Raw genomic sequence first — 24,201 nt, forward strand, 5'->3', positions numbered from 1 at the left:
TCTGATCTGGAGCCTCTTGGTTGATTGTTTGGCAAATGCATTTATTTGAATAAAGCTCTCAAATTCCCCTCAAAAGGGGCATCTCCACTGCGGACGTCTATTTCGCCCTTCTATGTCTAGATTGGACACTTTTAGCCCTCTAACACCACGATGGCAACATCCACATTGTGCCGAAAAAGGTAAATACGTCTTTAATGTATCTATAATTTATGAACTATTCATGTCATGTTTACAATAACTTTATATTGTTTTGTTATGATTTGAATGGAACTAACCTAGACTGACGTTGTTTTCAGCAGAACTACTGTGGTGTCGTTTTTGTGCAGAAATAAAAGTTCTCGAAATGGGCTGAAACTTTTTGACGATTTTTTTGGAACAAAGTAGAAACCTGAAGCTTCGTGGGAGGATCAGAAGAGCCATGAGGTGCCCACAAGGCACTTGGGTGCGGCCGGGGGGGGGGTGATGGTGTCGTGGTTCCTCGTGGGCCTATCTTAGCCCCTCTTGACGTGGGACCGACGGCAAAAATTCCTATAAATAGAGAAACCCCAGAAATAACCCTAGAACTTTGACTCCGCCGCGGCAAGCCTATGTACCTCCATGATCTCATGTACAGCCCTTTTCCGGCACCCCGCCGGAGGGGGAAATCATCACCGGAGGCCATCTTCATCATCCCGACGGTCTTCATAATGAGGAGGGAGTAGTTCACCCTCGAGGCTAAGGGTATGTACTAGTAGCTATGTGTTTGATCTCTCTCTCTCTCTCTCTCTCTCTCTCTCTCTCTCGTGTTCTTAGTTTGCACAATCTTGATGTACCGCGAGCTTTGTTAATATAGTTGGATCATATGATATTTCCCCCTCTCTATCTTATTGTGATGAATTAGGTTTTTACCTTTGAGGTTTCACTATTATCGCATTGAATACTTTTATGGATTTGAGAGCACTTGATTTATGTCTTGCATATGAATACCCGTGGTGACAATGGGGTATTATATTGATTCACTTGGCGTATGTTTTGACACTGAACTCGCGGATTCCCGAGGTGACATTGGGGTAATCTATGCATTGGGGTTGATGCACGTTTTTGTCCTACTTTCTCCGGTAGAAATCATGGGGCACTTTTTGAAGTTCTTTGTGTTGGATTGAATATTATGAGTCTGAAATTGTTTGATGCATATTGAATAATTAACTCACGGATACTTGTGGTGACGTTGGAGTATCTAGGTGACATTAGAGTTGGTTGATGTGTATCATATGGTGTTATTTTAGTACGAACTCTAGGGCTGTTTGTGACACTTATAGGGATGGCTCAATAGATTGATCAGAAAAGATAACTTTGAGGTGGTTCCGTACCCTACAACAATTTCATCTTATGTTCTCCGCTAGATAATAACTTTTGAGTGATTCTTTGTCGCACGTTAAGGGATTGTTATATGATTCAATTATGTTAGCACTGTTGAGAGATTGCACTAGTGAAAGTATGAACCTTGTTTCTAAGCATTGCAATACCGTTTGTGCTCCATTTTATCACTTGCTACATTGCTGTTTTTTATTGATTACAAAAACCTATATCTACTATCCATACTACACTTGTATCACCATCTCTTCGCCGAACTAGTGCACCTATACAATTTGCCATTATATTGGATGTGTTGGGGACACAATAGATTTCTTGTATTTGATTGCAGGGTTGTTTGAGAGAGACCATCTTCATCCTACACCTCCCATGAATTGGTAAACCTTAGGTCATCCACTTGAGGGAAAATTGCTACTGTCCTACAAAATTTTGCGCTCGGAGGCCCAAGACGAGTCTACAAGAATAAGTTGTATAATAGACATCAAGCTCTTTTCTGGCGCCGTTGCCGGGGAGGTGAGTGCTTGAAGGTATATCGTTTGATCTTGCAATTGAATCTTTTAGTTTCTTGTTTTATCACTAATCTGGTTTATAAAAGAAAACTACAAAAAAAATGGAATTGAGGTTCCTCATATTATTCATCTTTATAATGTCTTTCTTGAAAATGATGAATCAGAAAATTTGCGCTCAATTGATAGAAGAAGAATGCAATAAAATTTGGCATAAAATCCATGAATATAAGCATGACTGCAATGTTGCTAGTATGAATTCTTTGAATATCCATAATGCTAGTGATATGCAAAGCCATAAGCTTTGGGATGCTATGTTTGATGAAGATGATATTTTTATTCCCCCAAGTTTTGACGTGCAAATTTGTTATGGTGATTGCATGCCTACTATTTATGATGATTGCAATATTTATGAAAGTAGGTTTGGAAGATTGTCAACTTTACATAATAATTATCCCACTTTTTTGGAGGATGTTGAATCTTATTATAATGATAAAAGTGGATATGGTGAGATCATGACTTTATTTAGTGATGAATCCACTATTTTGGAAGAGGTTTAAAATTATTGTGACAACAAAGTTGCTATCTATGATGATTATTGTGATGGCATGTATGTTATAAAGAATAATGATAACAATGAAACTTGTCATCATGATTTTAATTTTCAATTGTATTATGCCAATCAAGTGGCATATGATAGTTATTTTGTTGAGTTTGCTCCCACCACTACTGAAATCAGGGAATTTGCCATCAACCAGTTCTTTGTCGTCTGCTAGCTGATGGCAAAGAAGGCGTTTGCCATCTGCTTGCAAAAAAGGACGGAAAAGAATTGGTTGATGGTGAGATACAATTTGCCATCAGCCAATTATTTGTCATCCGCTAGCAGACGACAAAGATATGGGTGGGGTCCATTTCAGGCCAGCATTGTAATGCCCCCCCACACCCCCCGTCTTGCCGTCTGCCAGCGGATGACAAAGAGCCAAAAGGCAGACGACAAAGAGAAACCTAGCTAACGGTCGTTCCCCCCGCACCCCACCTAACAGTCAGCCCCGCCCCCACCCTCTCTCTCTCCCTCTCTCCCCCCCTCACTTCACCCACACGCCGCCCCTGTAGCCCGAGCCGCCGCCGGCCCGTGCCACCCCCGGAGCCCGAGCCTCCGCCGGCCAGCCCCGCCCCCGGAGCCGCCTCGCCGCTGGCCTGCCCCGCCCAGCGGCCCCAGGCCACGGCGGTCGCCTTGCTCCACCCCGTTGGAGCCGCACCGCCCCGCCCCGCCGCCGGAGCCGCACCGCCCCACGCCGCCCCTCCCGGCGACCTTCCTCCACCGCCCCCTCCCCATGGCCTGCCTCCACCGGTCGACCTCGCCGGAGCTAGGTGAGTCCTCTATTTTTTCTATTTTTTTAGATTTAGTTTAGTTTAATATAGTATAGTTTAGTTTAGGTTTAGGTTTAGATTTAGTTTACTTTAGTTTTTTTTGTTTTTTTACAAGAAAGAAGAAAGATGAAAAAAATAAGAAGTAGAAGAAGAAGAAGAAAAGAAGGAAGAGGAAGATGAAAAAAGAAGAAGAAGTAGAAGAAGAAGATGAAAAAGAAGGAAGAAGATGATGAAAAAAAGAAGTAAAAAAATAAAGAAAAGAAGGAAAAGAAGGTCAAGGGTCGAGGGGTCGATGGTCGCCGAGGGGTCGAGGATCGCCGAGGGGTCGAGGGTCGAGGGGTCGATGGTTGAGGATCTCCAAAGGGGTCGATGGTCGAGGATCGCCAAGGGGTCGAGGGGTTGAGGATCGAGGGGTCGAGGGTCGAGGGGTCGATGGTCGAGGATCTCCGAGAGGTCGAGGATCGAGGATCATCGAGGGGTCGAGGGTCGAGGATCACCGAGGGGCCGAGGGTCGAGGGGTCGATGATCAAGGATCTCCGAGGGGTCAAGGGTCGTCGAGGGGTCGAGGGGTCGAGGATAGCCAAGGGGTCGAGGATCCATTTTATCTAAGTTAGCTTATAAATGATCCATTTTACCTAAGTTGGCTCCAAAATTAACCATTTTACCTAAGTTAGCTCCAAAATGACCTAAGTTAGCTCTAATATGCTTAGTTACCTAGGTTAGCTCAATAATGACCTATACTTAGCTTACTTATATAAAAAATGGCATAATATGCTTAGTTAACTCAAAAATGACATAATTACCTAGGTTAGCTTCAAAATGATCCATTTTACCTAAGTTAGCTTCAAAATGATCCAATTTACCTAGGTTAGCTCCAAAATGATCCATTTTACCTAAGTTAGCTCCAAAATGATCCATTTTACCTAAGTTAGCTCATAAATGATCCATTTTAGCTAAGTTAGCTCATAAATGATTCATTTTACCTAAGTTAGCTCATAAACGATCCATTTTACCTAAGTTAGCTCATAAATGATCTATTTTACCTAAGTTAGCTCATAAATGTCATTTTTATCTAAGTTAGCTCATAAATGTCATATACTTCTTCTTCTTCTTCTTCTTCTTCTTCTAGTCTTCTTCTTCTAACTTTCTTGTTTCCCATTTTGCAGATTTTATTCACTTCACGGAAGCTTGCATTGATGGAGTGCTTGTTTTCCCTTTCTATTTTTCTTTTATATCGATGAACAATGTGAACTTGTTATATGGATGAACAATGTGAAACTATTGTAATATGTATGGATGGAACTAGGGGTAGGCATAAAAATCTACCAACCGAAGACCGAACCAAAACCGTAACCGAATAAACCAAATTTTTGGTTTTTATTCTTGGTATATCTAAATTCGGTTTTTACTTTCAATAACCGAACTCATATCGTTCGGTTCGGTATTAAACTGATAACTGAAAAATAAACCGAAGCGTGCATGATGCAGCCTTCCATGCAGCTCCCTGTATGAGTGTCCATCAAGCATCTTATCAACCGCTTGCGGCCGCGCGCGCATATGACCGTACAATATATGAGCAGCCCAAAGCGAAAGCATGCTTGCCCCACTTGCCCCAACCCCCACTTGCTACTTCTTTTTGAACCGAGCCCCACGTAAAATAAAACATGGGTCGGCCACCTATTTGCATGGCCCAAACACAACTGACAGTATTTTTGTGGGCTAGCGAAGTGCTCAGTGGCAGGGCACTGTCAATTCTTTAGTCCCACCTTGCCCGGCTGGACTGAAGGAGATGAGGTGGTTGGTTACATCGTTTGGTTGCAAGGGCGGTCATGAATGGGTTGGGATCGTTCAGAAAATAGACATGTTTGGTTATAAAGCACATGAATAGTTCGAGCCAAAAAAGAGAATATGCCATGAAGATGCTGAACCGTTCCACCCAACCAAATCGGTAGAATCAAATGGCCACCCTTTGCATGCATGACTATGTGAGCATGACTGGTGGTCCCGTCCTAAATAATTAGCTCACCACTTATATTCAGCCAAACACATGAATTGAATGGTTCAATCCCAAAAAAATTGAACGGTCCCAACCCATTCATACGACACCTTCAACCAAACGCATCATAAGAGGGCGGGGTGAAATAGAATCTCTCGCAGCTGTATAGTAAGCAACAAAGCAGTTTTGGTGCAAACCGAAAACCGGACCGAACCAGTCGGTTAACCGAATTATCGGTTAGCTGGTTTGTGTTAACTACTTCGGTTTTGATTGTTGGTAACCGAATTTTAAAAATAACCGAATGGTATAAACTGAATTTTCGGTTTCTACCGAATGCCCAGCCCGAGATGGAACTATGTGTTGGATATGTATGTATGATGAAACTTATGTGTTGGATATGTCATATGTTTGCTGTGAAATTGCCCTGTGAAATATATATATATCATATATTTGCTGTGAAAATGCTTGGATATAAGAAAAAACAGAAAAAGAGGCAATGCAGCCTCTTTGCCGTTTGCCACCGATGCCAAAGGGCTCTTTGTCGTCTGCCACATACGGCAAAGAGGCCACTTGGCAGCAACCTGTGCAACCTGAGAGCTGACCCATATGGTTACTTTGCCATCTGTGACAGACGTCTAAGGTTTGGTTACTTTACCGTCTGTGGTAGACGACAAAGGTTGGGGGGGGGTTGTTGTCTGTGGTAGACGGCAAAGGCTGGGGAGGGCATGACGCGTGGCTGATGTCAGATAGCAGACGACAAAGAGGAGGGCATATTTGCCGTCTGCTGGTAGACGGCAAAGCCTCCCATTAGCCACCTAAAGTGGCTAATGTCAGTTGTTTTCCATCCACCTTCTTTGCCGTCTGCCACCGACGACAAAGGGGTCTTTGTCGTCCTGCTGTCCCCCGCGGCTGGTGATGCTATGGTGCCCGTCGCCCCCCCCCCCCCCGCTGCTGCTCTGATCTCTTCACCCTCAGGAGCAGCGGTGGGGGAGTCCCTGGGGTCACCCGCCCCCCTCCCCGCGTTGGGGCCGGCCTGCCTCACCCCCGCCTCGCCGGCTTCCCCGGCCGCCTCGCTGACGGTGGACGTCGCCTCCCCGGCCTCCGCGCACCCCCCTCCGACGGTGGCGTACACCAGGAGACCCCGGTCCTCCTCCATGCCGGTGACGTCCTCCCGCTGCAGCGCCCGCCTGGAGGCGTCACGGCCGGGCGACTCTCCTGCTTCTTCCGTCGCCGAGCGGGCGGAGCTCCGCGCCGCGGTGCGGAACCTTGAGTCAGGTGTGGATCCCGTACCTCCCAGTTCTTCTCGTTGCTCCTTTTCTGCTCTCGAGGCCGCTCCCCTTGGCCACCTTGCTAAGGTGGCCAACGACTCGGCCATTGTCTTCAGGGGGGAGGTTGGGCCCCCCTTAGATTAGATTGAGGCCATCAGGGCCCGGGAGATCCTCGACGGCAGGCTGGCCGAGTCTCGTGCCCGCCTGCTTCGGCCTCCAGCTCCGACCCCTCTGGAGGCCGACGGGATCATCCGTGGTTGCACTCGGTCTCACACGGCCGCCCTTCGCGCGCAAAGCGCCTCTCGTGTCTTGGGGTCAAGCAGCCCCCCGATGGGGGTTTAGATGAGGGCCCTTTTCTGGAACCTCCACGGCTTCGGCCATGACGGCCGTCGCCGCCAGCTCATCGAGTACATCCGGGACGAACATATTGACATTATTGCCATCCAAGAAACCCTTAGAGTCGAGTTCTCCCTACAGGAGCTGGAACATCTGAGCCCCCACCTCTTCGCGTGGCACTGGCTCCCTTCTAGCGGGACCTCAGGCCACTCGGGTGGCATCCTTCTTGGGGTTAAGGATGCCACTTTCGAGGTGGGCGGCATGGATAGAGGGGAGTTTTTCGTTAGCATGGAGATCTTCGAGCGGGGCTTTGAACTTCAAATGGGAGGTCATTGCGGTCTACGGTCCGGCTGACCACCGCCGCTCCCCGGCCTTCCTTGCCGAGTTGCAGCTGAAGATCTCCAACTCCCCACATCCTGTTTTGGTGGGGGGCGACTTCAACCTCATCCGTTCGCCGGACGAGAAGAATAATTCCCGGGTTAATTTCCCCCGGATGCAGCTTTTCAACGATTGGATCGCGGAGCTGGGGCTCCGTGAGCTTGACCGGACTGGTGCCAGATTTACTTGGACCAACTGGCAAACTATTCCGACACAATCCGTGCTGGATCGTGTCCTAGTTTCCCCGGAGTGGGAATTGCGATGCCCCCTGGCATCGCTCCGGGCGGTCACCCGGATTGGTTCCGACCATGTCCCCCTTCTCCTCTCCACGGTTGACGAGCGCCCTCCCTCCCGCCGCGGTTCCGGTTCGAGAGCTTTCTGGCTCAACCAGGCGGGCTTCCGGGAGGCCGTCGTCGCCCGCTGGATCTTCGCCAGGTCGGCACCCCATCGCGCCATGTCCGCGGTCGATACTTGGCACTTTTGTGCCAAGTTAGCCCGCCAGTTCATGAAGGGTTGGGGGGCTAATCTTGGCCGGGACCTGAGAGAGCGCAAGAATTCCATCCTTGTGGCGATTCAAGCCTTGGATGCGCGCGCGACTCGACCGGGCTCTCCTCGGATGAGTGGCTGCTGCGCTACGACCTAGAGGACCAGCTATCCCTCATCTACACGGACGAGGAGGCCTACTGGCGCCTACGGGCACCCAGAGATGGGTGCTTCAGGGCGACGCAACACCGCATACTTCCAGGCGGTTGCGAACGGCCGGCGCCGTCGCAACTCCATCCACTGCCTGTGGGATGGAGATGCGCAGTTAGTGCAGCCCGCGGCCATCCGCCTCCATGTGGATGGCTTCTATAGGGCCTTATTTACCCCCACCCCGCGTGGTGGGGCTAGCCTTGCCCCCGACATTTGGTCGGGGGCGCTTGGAGTCTCGGCTGCAGCCAATGCGGCCTTGGTTGCTCCTTTCAGTGAGGACGAGGTCCTCGCTGCCATTAGGGGGATGAACCCCTCCTCGGCCCCGGGACCTGATGGTCTACCTGTAGCTTTCTTCAAGACGTTCTGGCCTACCATCAAGCATGAGGTCATGGCTCTCTTTGAGGAATTCTACTCTGGTACCATGGATTTGGGGCGCCTTAACTATGGTGTGGTGACCCTCATCCCCAAGGTCCCGGGTGCCGCCGATATCCGCTAGTTCCGCCCCATCACAGTTATTAATGTGATCTTTAGGATTCTGGCGAAGGGGTACGCCAATAGGGTGACCCTCCTTGCGGACACTATTACCCACCCGAACCAATCCGCCTTCATTCAAGGCCGATTTATCCTGGATGGGGTGTTGGTGTTCCACGAAGTGCTCCATGAGGTTCGTCTGAAGCGCCACAGGGCGGTCTTCCTTAAGCTGGACTTCCACAAAGCCTATGACACGGTCCACTGGCCGTTCCTGAGGGAAGTCCTGCTTCGCAAGGGCTTTGACGATCGGTGGGTGACCCGCGTCATGCAGCTCGTCTCCTGCAGCCGGACTGCGGTGAACATCAACGGCGAGATTGGACCCTTCTTCCCTACCCTTTGTGGGGTTCGGCAGGGGGACCCCTTCTCGCCGTTCTTGTTCAACATGGTTGTCGATGCCCTGGCCGCCATCCTAGTTAAGGCCACGGCTGCGGGGCATATTCGAGGCTTGGTCCCGCACCTTGTTGGAGGGGGAGGGGTGACCCTTCTCCAATACGCGGATGACACCATTATTATGACGGAGGGATCCGCCCTCGAGATTTCCAACCTGAAGTTCCTCCTTCTGTGCTTCCAGCAAATGTCGGGCCTGACCATCAACTTTGACAAGAGCGAAGTGATGGTGCTCGGCTACCCCGATGAGGACGCTCAGTCCATTGCCGATCGGCTTAACTGCCGGCTGGGATCTTTCCCACGACCTATCTGGGGATCCCCATTAGCGACTCGCGCCTCACCGTGGCGGACCTCGCCCCACGGTGACCCGTATGCAGCACCGAGTTGAGCCCTGGAAAGGGCGCTGGCTGTTTGAAGGCGGCACGTGTGATCCTTATCAACTCGTCGCTTGCCAGCCTTCTGTGGTTCCTCATGAGCTTTTACAGCTTTCATGAAACCCTTCATCAGGAGATCGCCAAGTACCAGGCCAGATTTTTCTGGGCTGGCGAGGCAGGCAGACAGAAATATCACATGGTCAGCTGGCCAGACATCTGCAAACCCAAAGACCAGGGTGGCCTTGGGATTTTGTCCTCTCGGCGCATGAACATCGCCCTCCTCACCCGCTGGCTATGGCGCATTGCCAATGGGGAGGGAGGCCTTTGGTTGACTATCATCCGGAACAAGTACCTGCGTGGCCAGCCTCTGGCGTTCTGCCAGCGCTCGGGCGGTTCCCAGTTTTGGCAGGCAGTCGTCCAGCTGCTTCCAGTCCTGAGGATAGGCACCTCCATCTCGGTGGGCTCTGGCGCCTCGACCTTGTTTTGGCTTGATAGTTGGCTAGGGGACTCCCCCCTGGCCGCCCGGTTCCCCATCCTCTTCGACATTGTAGTTGACCCTCGGGTCTCGGTCGAGGCGGCCCTTATTGACTTAGGGCGCCTCGCGTTTCGTCGTCCTTTTGGCCCTGCCGAGGTGGCTGCTTGGGATGTCCTCCTCCAGGACATCGCCCTGTTGCCTATGGACGTGGCTGACTCTCCGGATGCCATCTCCTGGCGTCTGGATTCCTCAGGCCGCTTCTCCACCAAGTCCCTTTACGCGGCTATTGCCCCATCAGTTGCCCCGGAGCCTTTCGGCCTTATCTGGGACATCCGCCTCCCACTTAAGATCCGGATCTTCTTGTGGCAATGGATCCGCGGCCGCCTCCCGTCCGGCGTGGAGGTCCTCAAGCGCCATGGGCCTGGGGATGGATGTGCCCCCTATGTGACACGGCGGAGGATGCCAATCACATCTTCTTCTCCTGTTGCACGGCACAGTTCCTATGGGCGTGTTTTCGCGAACGGTTGGGGGACAGTGGTGTAATAACAACTTCCCCGACTTGCTTGCGGAAATCCAGGCCTCCCATCCACGCTACAGACATATTAGATGGCTGTGCGTTGGGGTGCTGGCTTGGACGTTGTGGACGGTTCGCAATAAGCTTGTCATTCAGAAGGTGCCTCTTCGACGTGCGACTGACTCCATCTTCAAAATGTGTGGTTACTTGCAGCTCTGGCGGCCGCTTAGCCGCCCTCCGGACCGGGATGCCATCGACAGACTCCTCTCCGACCTTCGTTCGTTGGCCTTCCGCCTGGCACCGCCGCTCCCGCCGCCTCCCCCTGGAGCCCGACTAGAGGCGTCTCTCTCCCGGCGTGTGTGCCGCTTTTTTGTGTGTGTTGGGCTTGTTGAGCTGTGCCCTCAACACTAACCCTTGATGCTTGTTTGTTCCTGGACTATGTGTGTGTGTGTGTCCTTGGTGGTGTGAACCTTGTGGATGTTGGCTTTGGCATTGGCTTATCTATAAAGCGGGCGTGAGCCTTTTTCGGTATATGTATAGAAGCTCAAGTACAAAATTGTGCAGTTGAGCAACAAATGTATATAAGAAAAGGCCTACTACATACCACAACAATCATTAGTTGTCCTGGTGCAATCGAAAGTCCCAAAGCATTGATCAGATACTTCTGATAGCTGCATGCACATTGCATATGCCAATCAGAAAGAAGAAAACACACATTCAGAGAAAAAAAGGGATTAGAGGATGGCTGATTTTCTTACATCTGTTAACTCTTTTAGCTCCTGAAAATTGTGTGCACAGGAATTTCTTCAAGTTTTCTGTTTCTCGATAATCCAACAGTGTGCAGAATTATCCTGATCTAAAGAAGAAAAATATTATGCATTAGCATGAAAAACAGGGTTCAAGTAATGAACAAAGCACATATGCTAAAACTGAAACAACTGCACCACCAGATACCTTGTTAATCAAAGGAGAATTGTAATTTTTCAGTAAGTATTACACAAGAAAGCTCAGCTTGATAGTATCAAAAGGCATTGTCGCCAGCAGATGGGCACATGGCCTGATGGCCATCAGCATTACTAGTACAATAAATTAATTGTTAACGGGTCAGGATAGTGGTCATTTTTAGCATCAGAAGGTCAAGTGGTCGACTAGCTTCCCGGCTTGAGGCATTTTTTCACCATAGGCCCTGTTCTGTTTTCATTTTGACCCAAATCCTCAAGAAAATATTAGCTTTAATCATGTCCATCATCTCTCCGATGAGTTCCAATCAGGACAATAATTGGTAATTTCTTTTGGATTCAAGAAAAGAGAAATTATGTTGTGCTTGTACTGTTATGGGCAACGGGTGTTCGTGTGGCAAGTCCAATTGAGATTGCTACTCATCTCACAATATTAGGGCCTGATTGGATTGTCGTTTTCCAACTTCTACACCTGTAAAAGATACAGACCTCAATCGGTCGTTGTCTTTTCCGGTTGGAAATCACATATGGCTGGTGATAAACTCCTGTAAAAGTAATACGGGTGTATAATTTACCCCCATTCCAAGCAGGGCTTTAGTAGCAAGTGTTTTTTTTAGGGAAAAGTAGCAAGTGTTTGTTCTTTTTTTAGGGAAAAGTAGCAACTGTTTGTTAATTCCAGTATTGAAGATCTAGAACAAATGGAAACTTCGAACTTGTACTTTGGGTCAATTTGAACTGCGTGGAAAGATCTAGAACCCGATTGAAGCAATTGTGAATTTGTGGCCTCATATGAAAAATGTAGACAGAAAATGTAAGATTTGATGTGAAAATCACCTATTGCTGCTGTTACATGCAGTTACCGAGTGAGGCTATACAAACACAGACAATATAGCTCTTTTCAAATAGGTAATCAGCAACTAGTCAAAATGCAAAGCTACACACTATGAGTATGAGTAGATTAACTTCAGAGAACAACAGACTTTACTCGAAGGTAGACAGCTAATAAAATAAATAACGATAATCCTGTAACCTAAACAGCACCATGGTAATTCAACTGACCTGGCTGCAGCTGTATAAACAATGGCCATCCAAACCCCACGATAAACCTGTCACCTAAGGTAAAGTTAGAAAAAAGATCTTTATTGAAGAGAAAAGATACTGAAATGCAATCAAGCTTTACCACTTGATCATGTGCATAACATGCACTGGTATTCTCAATCTTGTTTCTACATGGATCCCACATCCATGTTTCCAGTGACCCGGATACTCTTCCAATTGCCAAGTTAAAACTAACACCATGTTGACGCTGAGCTGGTACAGATAATGAAACTGACGAGACTGGTGCTGACGAATTAGTGGTGACCTGACCAGTAGACCATTTTGAGTTGAATAACATTAATTTGAAAAGACATGCAGGCCCATGTCCATTGGATGTTTCATCAATTGCTAGTCGAACATCAACTATGTGCATAAATAAAAATATGAAGAACATAAAAACAAGGCAATGCTTATTATATACCTCAGCCAATAATGAAAATGGCAATTCTTTTACATATGTACATTGATTTAATCCTTCGGTATTACCGGACCATATCTTCACACTGAAAGATATAATTTCCCACGGTTAGATATGAAAGGGTTTCTAGTGAACTATCATCAATGTAGGGAGTGATAAGGAATAATAAGCATATACACTTTAAATTTGGGACATGGTCTCCAATACACAACTTTGACCGTTCTTTCACATGTATACGGCGATACAAATCTAGTGACATTATGAATATATTTTTCATTTTCCAAGCTAAAGACATATGTTGCATTCATTACAAATGCAATAATATTAATTTCAATGAGGAAACAAAATAATTTTTTATATAATATAAGTCAAAGTTAGGGAAGTTTGACTGCACACATTCTAGGATGTCATCTATTTACAAACAGAGGTAAAATCATTTTCCAATGGGGATAATTTTCATCAATAACTGGGTTTCACATGGTACAGTAGTGAGTTTTAGCTTTCTAATAATCTTCATAAAGAATTTTCATTTAAGGCAGAAGCATGAAAATGCATGTCCTTGTGCTTATCTGGGAACATGTTTGAAGCACTATTTACTAGCTCAAATTGTCATCTTCAAACTTCATTGTTTATTAAACAATTATCCTTCTGCCATTTAATGAATCATACAAGGAGCTAAGTCAACAAAAACATGTCAAGCACACAGTGGGAAAGACTGGAAAAGAATTGACATGATTGTGTTCACCTTCCATCTGAACACCCAGTTGCTAAAGTAGTGAGGACTTTGAAGAGTCTGCAAAGGAAACTTCCCAACTGATGGCACTAACCCATGATTATGCGCTTTGAGAACCCCAATGAGTATTGGATCTCTGGTAACCATGCAAACATCTATGGTATAATACTCAGGCTTGCATATTTTCCAAATGAAACGTCCCCAGACTTGGAACCAACAGCAAGAATGCACCAATTTCTCAACAAATGTGAAGTAGTGTCGCGTGATGGCACAATTGGAGACCATGCAACTACCAGAGAAGACAAAATCGCATTTCGACATGCATACTGTTCTGCAGTGATAAGAGGAAGACATGTGTTTTCTTTGTTGCAAGAGACTGCTGCTTTGGTATCCTGTGAGCCACCTAACCCATTTACGATAGCAGTTGTATGCACAGGTTTGACAATCTGGAGACACAATTGGGTTAACTAGAATAGAACACCAAAATAGATGTCTGGGGTGTATGAAAAATAAAAGCCAAAACTCATATAGGCCATGACATAGTTTGGATTTTCAGGATAATTAGTTGTTTCATTTGATAAATCCTATATCCTATATACTTAAGAGATTCATCCCCACTACAAGTATTTATCTCAACATGCAGGGCATCCAACTCAGCATCCTACCACATCAGTGAACTCCTAATATGCACGATGCCACGTCGAACGTGTTGCTACCCGCGTACAGAAAGGACCAAGGCACGACGTTTGGTTACCATCCCACGTCTGCTTCATCCGTTAACCACGGGCTCCTCAATAATAAATGTGCGTTATCTTCTCCACCATGCCATTGGTATTCTCCCACTTTATTTCCCCCTTCTCTTCGTATCCTCCGCCGGTTCCACTCATCGAATAAATCAACCCATTCATACTCGCCGTGCAAAAGCTACCATACACACCTCACCTTCAGCGGCGATGGTGGTGCTCATGGCGCGGTGCTGCTGCCAGCCCGGCGTTCGTGGGGGTGGGGGTCGCCCCCAAATACCAGGGATGCTGCTGCTGACCCGGGCCCCCTGTGAGCCTGCAATCCGTGCCGAATCAAGCCCCGCGGGCAGTGCTGACCCAAGCCCGCGCCCCGATGTCGACCATAGCTCTAGGCGAGCCACACGTCTCACCGTTGTCGTCGTCCTCCAACATCACCTGTGTCAAAAGGTGAGGGCTCTCTTCCTCTCTATCTCGACGAATCCTAACGATCTTGAGTTTGTTTGGGTTGGAAGCTCTGATTTGTGTGGGGCAGGAAGCATTTTTTAGAAGGCAGATCTGTTATGTCTCCAGCGTACTCTTCCGCCCACCAAGTCCGGTCAGTCTTTCTAATCCCCAATCCTCTCTAATGCAAGCACTCCCCGCAAGCATTAAACAACAATCTCTGATTCCTCTTCGTTTTATTTTCTTTATATTCATAGTTGGAAGGAATAAACAAATGAAACAACTTTGATTGGAAACGATGGGTCGTACTGTTCTCTCTTCTTTTTCTTTTGTATATAAGGCGCTGATTGGAAGGAATAAGTACGTGCAACTACAATCCCGCATCTCTCTCTCTCTCTCTCTCTCATACATGCACACACGTGTAGGTTAGTATGAATTTTATTGTTTTTTTTTGCTTTGATTGTTTTGTGAATCAAGGCATATTCTTTTGGTCATTTTCAGGTATGTTCCTGACAGACAGTACTATTCCACTATGAATGCCATCAGAACGATCCGATACCCGAATAGATGGTTTATTAGGCATATGTGTGTTTCATTAGTACTGTTCTATCTGAACATCATCTAGCCTGTCGAGCTAGCACAGTGATAGATTAGCCATGTGTTTCAGATTTATCATTCAAAATGGAAGATTCTGTAAATATGTTGTGGATATGAGTTGCAGGTTAATCGACTAGCGGCTTCAAGTGTAAGTTTAAAAGGCAATTTTCCAGATATTATACAAATAAAATAAAATAAATCATATTTGCATTTGTTTTACATAATGATGTGTTATACATTTCCTTCCATAAATTGAAGCTTTCATAATCGATTGCAGGGTTGTAGCTTCTGTGCTAAATGATCAACACAAGAATTTCTCTGTGCTGGGGCCGGATGTTGAGGAGATCAAGCTACTGTTTGTAAATGAGGGTTCATCGAGAAGCAAACACAACGGCGCATATGATGGCGAAGGAAGGGGTCTTGAATGATCTTCGTAAAGTATGGCTGCATGTGCCACCTGATAGTATCATGCATGTAATTTGAAATCCCTGAACTTCATGAATAAATAGAGTGAGGAAGTTAATCTAAAAAAAATGAAGCTTTTATTAAGTATTTGCACCGTATGAAGGTAACACAACTACCAATATGTTCACTCCATGCAATTGCCTCATTCACGCTTCGGCAGAACAAACTGCTATGCTTTTTTTTTTTCATAAGAATCCTTAAAGAGACTATTATTGCTATTGGCATTGTTATTTCAATTTTTCCTTTATGCAATTCACCCATGTTATGCTAATAAAAATTTGCAAATGTTACAAGATTTTATACCCAGTCATGTCTACTCCCTGGGATGTACAACTGTGATGACAAATAAGACTGTTGGTGTGTTTCTGGTTTGAAGATAGATGATATCATTTTATTATTTATCTATGCTAGGATATTAAGTGATGTTATGTTTTCAACCATGTGTGCATAATTATAATATACAATCTTCTCTCGGGCAATAGCTTCGTTTTAAAAATGTAAGAATAATTTGGAATATCACTATTTGATTGTTCTGGTGTTAATGACAATCCTTGGTGAGAGGATCAAGTATGGCCATTTCTGATTCTCCTAAAGTTTAATTGTTCTATGCTGGATAGCAGTCTTTTAAATAAGATGTTGAACATGGAGTATATTTGTTGCCCTACTTAGTAACCATGACAATTTGTGTACCTTTGGTTACTTTTCCACCCAAAATTATTATCATAGTGGACAATCGAAGCTAATTTCTATTTTGGCATATTAACACGCAAGCTCGCAAATTAGCATGAATTTCTTTTTGCTCTGATGCACTTCTAATAGATAATCAAATTATATTACCTTGAATTATTATCAGGAAAATCTAAGCAAGTATGTAGATACTCTACAATATATGAATTCTCCTAGCTTTTCATATTGTTTCATCGAAGGTTAAAAAAATACATTTTTAGGATTTTATTATTTCTTACATCATAAATATTATCATGTAGTGCTAAAAATTCCCGCAGCAACGCGCGGGGTATCATCTAGTTCTAAGAAAAGCCATTTCTATGCCTTCTATGACTCAAAGCTGAATCAATTTAACCCAAAATTTCAGCCTGCGTGTGAATATGCAGAGTAGATCCGAACATGTGAACATGCTAAGTCCATACCGTTTTCATAGATATCTTCTTTGACTTGCAGCATGGATTGAGCCAGAAGTCTGCATCCTTTGAAGCATCTACATCACCTTCATCCTCATCATAAACATAGCTTTCAAATCTAAGATCAAACAAGATCTACTTAAAATAAACTCAGACACAATATAACAATGCTGGCTTCATGCAAGGAAGTACAAGACATAACCCTAAGAGGGGCAGAGGAGAAAATCTAAAGGGCTTCTTTGTTCATGCCATACACAAATGTCAAACCCTAATAATGTGTGACAATATTTCTAGTATATGAAATTCTTGGCTCAGGTTTGTATATGAAATTCTTGGCTCAGGTTTTTGCCATACTTAGGGAAAAAAATTGATGGTGCTTAACTGCAAAGCCACAATGCTGTGAAAAGAACTTGATGATGGAAATAGGAAAGCATCATTCACCTTGATGGTTTCCTTTTCTCCGCCCAAGATCGCTGCAGGAAAGAGGTCCTTGCGATTCACCAGTACATCCCATCGCATGTGTCTGCTCACTATTTGCCTTTTCCTAATATATGAACGAAAACTTTGAAAAATAAAACTCTAAGGTAATCCAGCAAATGAAACTCTCGGTTTTGAGTGGAAGGGGGCACACCTGAGGAATTGAATCAGGACTATCATCCTCTCCAAAGTTTATACTTTTGTAATAGTTGAACAGCAATTTAGATACGTCCGCAACCTAGAGCAACAGAATAGAAGCTTATGAGCATAGTGGTATCTGCAACCTAGGCCATCTGTACATGAACAAAAAGCAACGGCACCGAAACAAAAAATTTAACTTCTGGCAAGAACAAAGCTGTAAAAAAATGATAGAAAACAAAAAAGAAGTGTTTTAAATGACAAATCAAAACTGCAAAGTACAAGTTTACTTTATTTCTAACAGAGGAAGGAAAGTACTCCCTCTGTCCAGAAATACTTGTCGGAGAAATGCATAAAAATGAATGTATCTAGAACTAGAATACATCTAGATACATCTATTCCTCCGACGAGTATTTTCGGTCGGAGGGAGTACTACTGTACAAAAATAGAATGCGAGCTAGCTGGAGCTGTTAATGGTGAGCTCATCCTGACTTCCTTCTTCGCCAGGAATATTTACAGATCACTTTGGCCGTAAGTGGAACATGAAAAGAACTATCAGTGTGGCAAAATAGAAATTTGGCGGGCATTAAATCTAACCTTCCAGCTGTTTTTACATGAAAAATTGTGCATATTAAAATTTACAAACATTGGTTGAATAGGCTTACCTCAACCCATTCATCACAGAATTCCCAAATTGGTGGGCGGTAAAGATTTACATGACCATCAAAAGTACAGACGGCAAGCAAACAACTGAAATAATCATCCATATAAACAAGAAGATGTTAGGCGATAAACTTTTCATTAAGACACAAAATAGCTTCGGATACCACTAAAACTATACATACCCAGAATTAGGTGCAAAGCCTTGTCGAGACCATGAAATTGACCGCGCGCATGGTTCAGTATCACGCACTAAGAAAGTGGGGACTAAACATGGTTCAAGGAGATCTGCATTTGTTGAGAATTGAACATTTCAGATCGAGCAAAGAGCTGTTAATTTGCAATTGTCATAAAGCAGCTGACTTGTTAAACTATTACTGACCAAGAGCCAAAACAGTTAAAGCATTATAGCCTCAAATGTTTCTGGCTTTTCTATTCATTTCAAATAGCATATCAGCATTAAAATTCCCACTGCAATGTTGATATTGGGAAGAAACTTCAAATTGATTGCTGAGTATAACAATTCAAAACTTCAAATTACCCATCGTCTCCTAACTAACTACATAGGTGGTACTCTCACAAGCATTTACTTTGCAGAATATCAATATTAAAATTTCTATTCCACTTTGTTCCATCCATCAAATTGCATGAGTAGCCTACCAACATGAACTAATCAAAAATAAAAGGAACACAGTGCAATGCTCGTGTTTTTGTGAAGACAAAAAACTTCTCTTTTAAACCACTCCAATGGGAAAAGGATCTCTAGAGCGAAGCAAGATAAATCCACGAGGCCCTTCAATTGTGGCTGGGTTCTATAATTGAAAGACATGATGAATGCAAGGTCAATCCAGTGATGAAGTACAGTAATGTCTGAAGGCAAATACCTTTTGATGAAAATTGCACATACCAGGATAGTGACAATGTGACCAGAAGCAACAGCCACCAAGTTCTCGCTTGACCAGGTGATGGAGTTTCGGATAGGACGGAGAAGTAATCAGCGTAGCGGCCTGGTAATGCGGAGCCATGGCACAAATATTGAAGCGTCCTTCGAGCAACAAACGCAAGTTAAAATCTGCAAGACCCACGTCCATATGATCTAGTACTATGAGACTCAAGTTCCTTACTTTCAGTGCCAGCGATAATACTAAGAAAGTGGATTTTGTAGTTTGCCAGCAGTAAGAAAGTGGATTTATATGCTCTGAGAAGTCGCATTAATACTAAGTTACCACAACTCCGAGGCGACCAGGTATCTCCAGTACCAAATCGAGAGGAGTTCCACTTTTTCTCACGAGTAATAGGGTGGCGGAAATACACGACTCACCGCATCCAGGATTTTGGGGTGGGGGGGGGGTCGCCGTACTCCACGGTGTGGGCGTCGGCGTACAACGACGGCAATGCCTTAGGAGGCGACGGCACAGCAGCAGAATGTCGCCGCAGATAGCCGGCGGCGGTGGCGAGTTTTTTGGCTGGTGGGGAACCAGCGGACTGGCGATTTGTCACATGAGAATCGATCGGACGGATCCTGATCCTCCTCGCGCCGGATCGGACCGTGTACACCGCGTCCGTGCATCTGGATTTCCTCGGACGTGCTAAGGCCAACTCCAACACGTCAACCCATTTTGTCCATCTGCGTTCGTCTCTATCTGCGCCAATAAAAATCATGCCCAATGTGGTGACAACAAACAGATGTTCATTTTCCTGTCCGTTTAGACTCATTTCCCGTCCAAAATTCTGTTGGGTTTGCATCTGCACGGATATGCCATGGACGCCGCCTTGTCTTCCCTGCACACATCTTCACTCCACCCGTTTCTCTCTCAAAACCTTCACGCCTCCACACCCCACCCCCCGCCGCCATGGGCTAACGTAACCGCCCCCGCCCTGGTCGTAGCTGCCCCTGTCCCCGCCGGATTGCGTGCTCTGTGGTGCCGATGAAGCCGAAGTAAGAGCTCACGCCGGAGCAAAGATGTCCGAAGTCGACAAAACAGTGCAGCCAGAGGTAGGGGGTCAGCATGAAAGGAGACACCGTTGTTGATGTTGCCAGGATGCAGCGCCGTTGTGGACATCGAGGTCATCATCGTCAAAGTCATGCAACACGCTTTCCTCATGTTAAGGATAGTCCGTGAGCCGTCTGTTGTCACAGCCGCGACCGCCGGATGGCATAAGATATTCTCTTGGTACTATGGAAAGAAAATGCTACATTTCTTACTAAATATGTTTGTTAATTCATTTTGATGGAAAGATATGCAATGTTGAGAAAAGACACGGCCGGACCACATGGGCATCCCCTTGTTGCGGCTAGATAAGGGCGGACATGGGTTGAGATCTGCCCGTTTGGCCATCTAAACGAATAAATTTTCTGTTTGTTTGGGTTGGCTCATTAGAGTTATCCAGCCTTGCAATGGAAGAGGCTTAGGAGGTGCTTAGTAAAATGAATTATTATTTTGTAAGCACATATGTTTATCTCTAAAGAAGGGATGCCTAACTAAGCATCTACCCTTTACAATGAAGCATGTTAAAAAACTAGTTTATTTATCTAAGCACATCTCCTAGGCACCTTGCACTACACAAGGCTTGGTAAAATAAACCGAGTTTTTCTCGAACACTAGTGTTTATCTCTACATAAGGGGTGCCTAATTAAGTGTCTAAACTTTTCAAATGAGCATGAATGCTTAAAAAAATTGGCTTATTTTTCTAAACACCTTGCATTGTACAAGGCTTAAGTGTGCTTGCACCATGCCTCTCACCAAATGATGGCTTACCCAAACTCCAGGCTTTCTGATCTGGAGCCTCTTGGTTGATTGTTTGGCAAATGCATTTATTTGAATAAAGCTCTCAAATTCCCCTCAAAAGGGGCATCTCCACTGCGGACGTCTATTTCGCCCTTCTATGTCTAGATTGGACACTTTTAGCCCTCTAACACCACGATGGCAACATCCACATTGTGCCGAAAAAGGTAAATACGTCTTTAATGTATCTATAATTTATGAACTATTCATGTCATGTTTACAATAACTTTATATTGTTTTGTTATGATTTGAATGGAACTAACCTAGACTGACGTTGTTTTCAGCAGAACTACTGTGGTGTCGTTTTTGTGCAGAAATAAAAGTTCTCGAAATGGGCTGAAACTTTTTGACGATTTTTTTGGAACAAAGTAGAAACCTGAAGCTTCGTGGGAGGATCAGAAGAGCCATGAGGTGCCCACAAGGCACTTGGGTGCGGCCGGGGGGGGGGTGATGGTGTCGTGGTTCCTCGTGGGCCTATCTTAGCCCCTCTTGACGTGGGACCGACGGCAAAAATTCCTATAAATAGAGAAACCCCAGAAAATAACCCTAGAACTTTGACTCCGCCGCGGCAAGCCTATGTACCTCCATGATCTCATGTACAGCCCTTTTCCGGCACCCCGCCGGAGGGGGAAATCATCACCGGAGGCCATCTTCATCATCCCGACGGTCTTCATAATGAGGAGGGAGTAGTTCACCCTCGAGGCTAAGGGTATGTACTAGTAGCTATGTGTTTGATCTCTCTCTCTCTCTCTCTCTCTCTCTCTCTCTCTCGTGTTCTTAGTTTGCACAATCTTGATGTACCGCGAGCTTTGTTAATATAGTTGGATCATATGATATTTCCCCCTCTCTATCTTATTGTTGATGAATTAGGTTTTTACCTTTGAGGTTTCACTATTATCGCATTGAATACTTTTATGGATTTGAGAGCACTTGATTTATGTCTTGCATATGAATACCCGTGGTGACAATGGGGTATTATATTGATTCACTTGGCGTATGTTTTGACACTGAACTCGCGGATTCCCGAGGTGACATTGGGGTAATCTATGCATTGGGGTTGATGCACGTTTTTGTCCTACTTTCTCCGGTAGAAATCATGGGGCACTTTTTGAAGTTCTTTGTGTTGGATTGAATATTATGAGTCTGAAATTGTTTGATGCATATTGAATAATTAACTCACGGATACTTGTGGTGACGTTGGAGTATCTAGGTGACATTAGAGTTGGTTGATGTGTATCATATGGTGTTATTTTAGTACGAACTCTAGGGCTGTTTGTGACACTTATAGGGATGGCTCAATAGATTGATCAGAAAAGATAACTTTGAGGTGGTTCCGTACCCTACAACAATTTCATCTTATGTTCTCCGCTAGATAATAACTTTGAGTGATTCTTTGTCGCACGTTAAGGGATTGTTATATGATTCAATTATGTTAGCACTGTTGAGAGATTGCACTAGTGAAAGTATGAACCTTGTTTCTAAGCATTGCAATACCGTTTGTGCTCCATTTTATCACTTGCTACATTGCTGTTTTTTATTGATTACAAAAACCTATATCTACTATCCATACTACACTTGTATCACCATCTCTTCGCCGAACTAGTGCACCTATACAATTTGCCATTATATTGGATGTGTTGGGGACACAATAGATTTCTTGTATTTGATTGCAGGGTTGTTTGAGAGAGACCATCTTCATCCTACACCTCCCATGAATTGGTAAACCTTAGGTCATCCACTTGAGGGAAAATTGCTACTGTCCTACAAAATTTTGCGCTCGGAGGCCCAAGACGAGTCTACAAGAATAAGTTGTATAATAGACATCAAGCTCTTTTCTGGCGCCGTTGCCGGGGAGGTGAGTGCTTGAAGGTATATCGTTTGATCTTGCAATTGAATCTTTTAGTTTCTTGTTTTATCACTAATCTGGTTTATAAAAGAAAACTACAAAAAAAATGGAATTGAGGTTCCTCATATTATTCATCTTTATAATGTCTTTCTTGAAAATGATGAATCAGAAAATTTGCGCTCAATTGATAGAAGAAGAATGCAATAAAATTTGGCATAAAATCCATGAATATAAGCATGACTGCAATGTTGCTAGTATGAATTCTTTGAATATCCATAATGCTAGTGATATGCAAAGCCATAAGCTTTGGGATGCTATGTTTGATGAAGATGATATTTTTATTCCCCCAAGTTTTGACGTGCAAATTTGTTATGGTGATTGCATGCCTACTATTTATGATGATTGCAATATTTATGAAAGTAGGTTTGGAAGATTGTCAACTTTACATAATAATTATCCCACTTTTTTGGAGGATGTTGAATCTTATTATATAATGATAAAAGTGGATATGGTGAGATCATGACTTTATTTAGTGATGAATCCACTATTTTGGAAGAGGTTTAAAATTATTGTGACAACAAAGTTGCTATCTATGATGATTATTGTGATGGCATGTATGTTATAAAGAATAATGATAACAATGAAACTTGTCATCATGATTTTAATTTTCAATTGTATTATGCCAATCAAGTGGCATATGATAGTTATTTTGTTGAGTTTGCTCCCACCACTACTGAAATCAGGGAATTTGCCATCAACCAGTTCTTTGTCGTCTGCTAGCTGATGGCAAAGAAGGCGTTTGCCATCTGCTTGCAAAAAAGGACGGAAAAGAATTGGTTGATGGTGAGATACAATTTGCCATCAGCCAATTATTTGTCATCCGCTAGCAGACGACAAAGATATGGGTGGGGTCCATTTCAGGCCAGCATTGTAATGCCCCCCACACCCCCGTCTTGCCGTCTGCCAGCGGATGACAAAGAGCCAAAAGGCAGACGACAAAGAGAAACCTAGCTAACGGTCGTTCCCCCGCACCCCACCTAACAGTCAGCCCCGCCCCCACCCTCTCTCTCTCCCTCTCTCCCCCCCTCACTTCACCCACACGCCGCCCCTGTAGCCCGAGCCGCCGCCGGCCCGTGCCACCCCGGAGCCCGAGCCTCCGCCGGCCAGCCCCGCCCCCGGAGCCGCCTCGCCGCTGGCCTGCCCCGCCCAGCGGCCCCAGGCCACGGCGGTCGCCTTGCTCCACCCCGTTGGAGCCGCACCGCCCCGCCCCGCCGCCGGAGCCGCACCGCCCCACGCCGCCCCTCCCGGCGACCTTCCTCCACCGCCCCCTCCCCATGGCCTGCCTCCACCGGTCGACCTCGCCGGAGCTAGGTGAGTCCTCTATTTTTTCTATTTTTTTAGATTTAGTTTAGTTTAATATAGTATAGTTTAGTTTAGGTTTAGGTTTAGATTTAGTTTACTTTAGTTTTTTTTTGTTTTTTTACAAGAAAGAAGAAAGATGAAAAAAATAAGAAGTAGA

At 45.1% G+C, this 24,201-nt stretch overlaps 1 pseudogene; it reads right to left on the bottom strand.

Moving 5' to 3' along the window:
• Positions 1–12,058: 12,058 nt before the first annotated feature.
• LOC123067542 (uncharacterized) lies at positions 12,059–19,075 on the bottom strand (annotated as a pseudogene).
• Positions 19,076–24,201: the final 5,126 nt, after the last annotated feature.

The sequence above is a fragment of the Triticum aestivum genome, chromosome 3B (assembly GCF_018294505.1).
Source record: "Triticum aestivum cultivar Chinese Spring chromosome 3B, IWGSC CS RefSeq v2.1, whole genome shotgun sequence".
Classification (NCBI taxonomy): domain Eukaryota; kingdom Viridiplantae; phylum Streptophyta; class Magnoliopsida; order Poales; family Poaceae; genus Triticum; species Triticum aestivum.